At 37.1% G+C, this 7,946-nt stretch overlaps 1 long non-coding RNA gene across 1 annotated transcript; it reads left to right on the top strand.

Annotated features, from left to right (window-relative positions):
• Window positions 1-5,926: 5,926 nt before the first annotated feature.
• On the top strand, window positions 5,927-7,701 carry LOC148100765 (uncharacterized). The gene is made up of 4 exons (XR_015719798.1): window positions 5,927-5,985; window positions 7,140-7,213; window positions 7,421-7,539; window positions 7,631-7,701. It is a non-coding gene; the product is annotated as an uncharacterized LOC148100765 (long non-coding RNA).
• Window positions 7,702-7,946: the final 245 nt, after the last annotated feature.

A 7,946-nucleotide genomic window follows, 5' to 3' on the forward strand; every position in this document is an offset into this window, starting at 1 on the left:
AAAGTGAGCGCGAGAGCCCTCGGTGCGCCTGCTCGCTGCTGAAGTCAAAGTAAACTTTATTGTCATCTCCGCTACATACAGTCCAGTATATAGAAAGACAAGACGACGAGGCTCCAGTTACAACAGTGCAAGTAAACAAACAATAAATATAAGAACAGTAAGAAAATAAATATACGCTTTAGGACTAAGGGTAAAGGGATCAATAACAATTTAAAATTTATAATTTACAGTTTGATGATTTAAAGTCTTACACACAACCCGTCGAAAGGGGAGGGGGCCGGCTGCTTCCAAATAGAGCCCATTTCATTCATAATGTTGTAAATTATGTATTCATGATTTGAATCCTGGGTTGTGTGAAATCCCAGAAATACACCTTAGACAAAGTGAATCTGTAAACTAAGGTGTAGGTCTATTAGTTTAAGTTGTGGTGATTCTCGGGTTGGGGAATGGGTGTTCATACTGGAGTGCAAAATTAAAACCAATGGAAGATGGACAAGAAAAGCTCAAAGCCATCAGGTGCTCAGTTTAGAAAAAATAGAAAAGAAGAGAAGAAACGATCAAAAGATACAGGTAAGCAGATGTGTCATTGGATAATGGCAGGTCATGTATCCTGAAACAATCAGAATCAGAATCAGAATGCTTTATTAATCCCTAAGGAAATTATGTGGGTTACAGTTGCTCCAAAAAGAAATGGTAAAAATAGTAACAGTAACAGACTAAACTCCAAACAATACATTATGTTACAGATTTTAATATTAATTAGTCATTGTCAATTGTTGATTTGTCCTGTTCTCATTGTATGACGAATTATGATGGCTGTTTGGTAGCCGTTTGCATACAATGCATACTTTCTCTCTTCGTGTGTGTGTGTGTGTTTCTCTGGTGAATTTCGACAACACTTTTATGTTAATGTACAATCCTTAATATTTTTTATGTGTGTGTGTGTGGGGGCGCCAGAGGGAGTGTTAGCCCGGGGCGCCAAACAGGCTAGGACCGCCACTGACATCAGCTATGGTTTGTACTTGCTGTGCGGTTGGTTGTAATGTTCGATTGCACGACCGGCAAGAGAATAAGCTTGAAAATGGTTTATCTTTTCATTCTTTCCCAACAGTGGTACTCAGTCAGTACATATTAAGTAAATGCAAATTATTTACATGGCAGTGCACTACAGGCATAAATCTAGACCCCTAGATAGAACATTATGAGTCATTCCCATGACCCACAGCTTTACTGTGTTCCAGCAAAGTATCCATCCAGTATTTTTCTTTTTTGAGGACGGCTCCTTTTACCTTTCAATACAGATGGTCTGTTTATGTTTTGATCAAGAGCCTTTTTTTGGGCAGCTGAAGAGGAGAAGTCCATCTTATGGCTGTATCTTGGTCATATTACCCAGCAAAACCCATTATGCAGGTTAATCTGTAACAGTCCTTGTGCCACTGATCCACACTGTTGGGTCAAGGTCTCCGCGACTCCGGCCATACAGGTGCAGTGGGCGGCTTCAACCTTCCCTGTGATGCTCACAGTGACCCATGGCTGCAATGCTGGTTCATTCAGTCTTTGAGAGTGCAGTACCTAAAACACACACAGACAAAGTTAATTTAAAGACAAGAACTAATGAGCCAAGGCCGACACAAATGTGTTTTATCTACTTTATCATAAATGTAATAAAGTGTTTAGAAAGTTAGCACATACATGTAATTTTTCATTTTCTTATGTATCCATCTATAGAATGTTGCATGTTATATTGTAAATCTGCCTGTTCTCTCTCAGAAACCTGCCTGCAGAAAATGAACCTAAAGTATGTAATGCAAGGATGTAATCACTGTAACTCCTTCCAAGTTGAAAAAGGGACACAAGGCGTTCTTGATTTTTACTGGCATTTATTGCACACAGGTGCCACCAACGATGCCCTGAGAACTGTACAAACAACATAAAATAATCAATTTCCACAGTAAATTGTTGTCATAGAGAATAAACAATAAAGTACATTATTAAACAACATAAAACACTCACAATTTGACCTTTACAAAATGTTAAGAAATTACACGTGACTACCATAAACTCGCCAGTTCTGTCACAAACAAAAATCTTATTTTCTACCACAACATATAAAATACAAATTGCATACCTCATTGGCCGCATTAACTTGCAGGGGTTAATGACAACTAGTGATGTTCGATTTGTGAACGAATCGTTCAATACTCGAGAATCACTTTACTGACTCGTGAATCATGATTCACAAGCCCAACTGACTCACTGACTTATCCCTGTTGCTGTTAGCAAACTAATTCCATTAGTAGAAATATATCTAGCTTATAATTAAAATTGTGTGTGTGTGCGTGGGGGGGGGGGGGGGGGGGGGGGGAACAACAGCCAGTTTCTTAACAAAAGCATTTCTGCTCTGAACTGGCAGAAAAAACCCTGAGTAGAAGCTCACATCAAGAAAATAGCTCCCCGGTTCACAGTAGCATCGCTCTGCTAACATGCTAACAGCACATTTGACATACTCACCCCCTCCCTTCCTGTGCTGAATCATAGAGCGAATGAATCACTCACTCACTCACTAACCCCCTCCCTCCTGTGCTGAATCGTAAGCGTAAGCGAATCACTCAGGACTCACTAACCCCCTCCCTCCTGTGCTTAATCATTCGCTGTGTCCCAATTCAGGGTCTGCACGCTTGAAGTACGCATTTTAAGTGCGATTACGTCACCGCCACGCGACGACGGCTGTCCCAATTCGAAGTGTACTTCAAATGCATACTTCAAATGCATACTCCAAATGCGCCGTCGATTTCGCCAAATATTAAGCGTGGTTCGGTGCACGCTTCGTGGTCCCATATATCCCACAATTCATAGCGCGGCGGTGGGTGTGGATAATTTTGCCGCAAAATACGGCAGAAGGGAGCGGCCGAACTGTCAAAGGTAAGTACTGAATATTACGTCACTTATTTATGTGCGAATGTTTAATAACGAAGAACATTAAAACATTACTATTGGCCAGGGGCGATTCTAGAATCAGAGCTTTGGGGGTGCTGAGCACCCAGAGAGCTGCCCAGCCAGGCAAGATAAACCTGTCTCTGTCAGTCCCTGCATCCTTAAATGTTGTCCCGAGTTCTCTCTGACTGTCACTTTGGTGCATTTAAACCCCTGTTCCTCCCTGTCCTCATCGTCTGTTGTATTCATCTCCATTATCAGTCATCATAATTTTACCATCTCTGTGTAAGTCTGCAAATTTCTTTATTAAATCATAAGATTCTTAAATTCATCAAGTCTCTCTGTGCCTGGGTCCTCGTCACAAAACATGACATCACTGTTTTGTACATTTTAACACAATTTAATCCCCACATTTGTGAAAGAAAAGCAAAACACTTTTTTGAAAAGTCTGTAACAAAACCATCAAATCTGATCAAGGTTATTTAAATGCTGCTAAAGAAGAATGGATTGGAATAAAAAAAATACATATCCTAACCTTAATTACTGGGTGAGAATAATGAATGATGCTCATAGTGAGTAAGAAGTAAACTGAGTGCATTTTTTGGACAGAGATTCACATTTAATGTGTATGTATAATATAATACAGATACATAAAAAACACTCCCGAAACAGAATAAATTGTTACAAATAAATTATTACATAATATTAATAAAAACTATAAAAATGGTGGCAACTTTGCCTGTGGTAGAATGTATACAATGTGTACAATGTATGCAGATACTAATTTTACTAATTTAATAATACTAATTTTCTGTTGTAAGATTTATGAGTTTCATGCTTTCATAGTGGTACTTAGGAGAGCTTGACATTTTATCAGGTGGTACACACTGTAAAAAGTTTGAGAAACACTGAGAAGTGTATGTGCGCTTTTGGAAAACATTTAAAGCTGCTGTACAGAATCTTTGAAACAAGCTTAAAACATTTTTAGAATATAAACAGAGCACTCTGCTTCTCTTTACAGCTCCTCACTCCACCAGGGCTGTTTGGCACTTTCTGATAGTGTGCAAATGTAATGTACGTATTGCGGCAGTCATACAGACAACTGGACGGTCCAAAAGCTGGCCTACCTATTACTGGCTGAGGTTTTAGAAGAGTTGTGGCTGAACCACATAAAAATATATCATTAATTTTAATCTCCCCAATCAATTATAATGTTATGTTGGAATGTTGTTAAAGAGGGTCAAAATGTTTCAACCCAGTTTGTTTTGCAGATTCTGTATAGCAGCTTTAATATAGGGAGAGTAACTGAAGGTTAAATGCAGCTAATATGCACTGCAAATTTCTTGTAGCTTAACAAGATTTATTGTCTTAAATTTAGCCAGATTATCTTGTCCATCTTGTTTTGAACATTACAAACTAGTTTCCAGTCTCATGTGTTAGATGATTAGACTTGTTTTAAGTATATATTCCTTTTTTTTCTTATTTAGTCTGTAAATCTAAAAATGAACCATTTCACCTTTATTTCAAGCAAAAATAGCTTTTAGATAGAGTGTAAAACAAAAAATTATCTTAAAATAAGAAACATTCACCTTTTTCCTTGAAATAAGAAAGTCAATCATTGGAAGGTATATTTAGACCTGAGAAGTGTCACAGATGTATTTGTTACCATGTAAAATAAGCCACTTTACTCTAACGGCATAATGTATAGCATCTTCAATCACCAAAAACTCCATATTAGCAACCTCTGATACAGGACCTAGTCCTTTCTCATTTACAAATATTGGATGCTCAGTTCCTGCTTCACTTTGACAACACTCCAGCAGCTGATTGTGGTTTACAAGAGACTTGCACACATTCTTAAAGTTTAATTTGGCTGACCATTGTTTTTAAAAAAAAACTGCGTTTAGACTCTATTTCATACACGTATGACAAATTACAGGTCCCAGGGCAATAATCTGAGAGGGAAGATGCAGCATGTAATCTTCTATCATTTTTTTTAGTTTGGACACAGTTTGTAAAGACACAACTGGGGCAAAAAGTATTTTAACAATTTCAATTAAATCCAAAATAAATTTGATAAAAGAATGGCAAAATCTTGATCAATATAAGCATTTGTCCAGGGGATTGTTTTAATCTGTTGTCACTTGAAGCTAAAGTAGCATTAAATTTTTTTTTATGAATTATAGAACATTTTTTGAGACATTTTATTAAATTCGATGAATTTATATTCCAAAATCTCTTTTTCCCAAAGTCTGTTTTTGTTTCATAATGGGGTTTTTCATAATGGTGTATTTATTTGAGGTCATTTAACAACTGAATTTCTTATTCAGGCAATCAGGGTGGGACCTGAACGCTCATTGGCTGCTGCTTAAACAGGTGCTTAAAATTAAAGTGTCTCAAAATGTTTCTATTATTACAAAAAAGAATCGTAGTGAAATAAATATTTAATAAAATATTATAAAAATACACAATGTAAAATAAAAATTAAATGACACGTTTTAACACTTTGGTGTTCCATAGTCTAGTTCATATTAAAAAGTTAAATAATGTATTAGCACTAGATTAGGTTCCTGTATTCCTCGGTACAACCATCCCACATATCACACAAAAGTCTGGACTACTGCTATGAATTGTATTAATATGGCTCAAAAGAGACTTTACTGTTAAGGCAACAAAAACAAAACAAATCCCACACCTCCAACACGCCATCTTGTTTGGGGAAAAGACCTGAAAGAAGTTCTTGGCGGGCAGAGTAGTAGAGGTCAATACCAAGTTTGAAGGGGTGGTTTATACCAAGTCTGCATTTAACTTGTGTAGTAATGTAATTGTAAAGACGACTACAACAGTCATAGTAATTGATGGGTTATTTGTTAAAATTAGTTTTTCGAATGCAGGTTCATTATGCATGTTATGTTCACGTTTTACAAGCTTTACACAGACGAAAATGTGTAACCCTACCTCCCCCCGGCTGCCCTCAAGTGGCTCTGTCCATTATCTCACTGTTTGAATCGGAGGACACGAGGGAGCAGGTTCGGACTGGATTCTGTTGAGGTAATTAACTTTTGCTTACAAACATTTCGGGTTCTTTTAGCTTTGACTTACTGTAGTAACATCAGTCGTGGTCAAATATTAAGTTTTACCGAGGCAGTATTATCAGTTCACTACCAATGGGTAGTTAGCCAAAACTGCCAGCCAGCTAGCTAGCTTAGTTCATTCAGTATGCTGAATTGTTAGCATGCAGTGATAGTTTAAAATTATTAATGGTGCTAGTTAGGTAAATTTAGCTTCGTGTTCAATATACTTAACATAGCTATATGACAAAAGAACTACAGTTGATATCCGCCTTTGCAAAAGTCCGTTTTGTGTTTCCCACCCACGGAAAATAAAAAGCTGCAGTGTTTTTTTTTTTCCTTCTTAAGCCGCGTGCTCTCTGTCTGCACTGTGCTTGGTGTGTTTGTGTGTGCAACTTGGGAGGACCGATACTGGTTTGAGACAAATCTCGCAATCGGGCTCATAACTTTACAATGCTGTTTTTTGTTATGGAAAAAGACAGGGGTGTTGGACAGATCTATATTTAACTTAAATGAGGATTTACTTAAGTCATCAAGAGTTAACTGTTTTATGACCAAAATTACATTTAACCAACATGAGTTTATTCAAATTTTATTATTTTACTATTTTTTGCAAGTCCAGTTTGGGTAATGAAATTAAAGATAACACAAGGGAATAAAAATAATGCACATTTATGAAAGACATCTTTACCTATAGATTTACTTTAAGCCTCATTTCCGACAGATTATGATTAATCATATAAACTTGTAAGTTGGAGAAGATGTGAACTTGCTTCCAATTATTTATGTTGTAAACTATTAATATCAATCAGGTCACTTTAACCTTGCTGAACCGAGGTAACATTTTTTCTTATGGATGAAGTGGCCTAATCTGAGCTGTGGTCATTTGTTGAATGATTTGACATGCAGTTGGGCACTATTAGTTTTAGTTTGAAAACTAGTTTGGAATAGCCTTGTCATAAATTTTAAGTGAGCAATTTTATAAGACTTAACCATTGAATTAACACAGGCTCTACTTGGTCTGTCTTTTGCACCTTATCCATGTGTCTGATTGCATAGACTTTGGATCCATGGCAGGTGGTGTCTTGACTCAGTTTTTCTTTTTGACCCAAACATATGTTTTTCTTTCCTCAGGGAAAAGTTCTGACAAAAGCTACACCAGTAAATCATGGAGGGTTTGGATGATTGCAGCCTTTCGGTTCTAAATGGTAGGCCAAGCATATGCATATTTATGCAAATTAATATCTAAATGAATTTTGTGTTGCACTCACTGACAGTGATCGTACATAGAATCAGTTTTATGTTGTCAGATCAATAAAATATTTAAATTACATTTAAATGTATTTGACAAAATGACAATTTGGAATTGTTGTACAACTTTTACATTTCTGAAAGTTACTGACTTTTATTTACAGCTGCAGACATAGATGAGGTCTTGCTCCACACCCTCAGTAGGGACGATTTAAGGGACCTGCTTCCAGGGCCTGAAAATTTTATGAGGAGGAAACAGTTGTGGGCTCAAGTTCACAAAGAGGCAAGTTTTGCCGCTTTTGATTTAAAAACACTAGCACGACACATTTTGTTTAGGACTCCTGTAATATAACTATTTTCGTTTTCTTATTTAGGATGAGACTAAAGAAAAGGCGTCTCATGGACATCTCACCATGTGACCAGGGAGAAGATTATGATGCAGATTAAAGTGGTGGATCAAACATGCTTTTGCCACCAAGGAGCAGTTCTGGTGACAACAGTTGTAAGTGAAAGATTACAATTATGGCAATAATATTGAATATTGAACTGAAATTTGATTTAGTTCTTTCTTTCCTGTTCTGTTCATAGCCCTGTTCAGGACACTACCAACTTTCTTCCCATCACAAGTTGCACCACCCAAGAAGATGGGACATGCCAGTGAAGCACTGATTGATGTCCTTCAGGTCTGTG

Source organism: Neolamprologus brichardi, chromosome 11, assembly GCF_056152115.1.
Source record: "Neolamprologus brichardi isolate AB-2024 chromosome 11, ASM5615211v1, whole genome shotgun sequence".
Taxonomy (NCBI): domain Eukaryota; kingdom Metazoa; phylum Chordata; class Actinopteri; order Cichliformes; family Cichlidae; genus Neolamprologus; species Neolamprologus brichardi.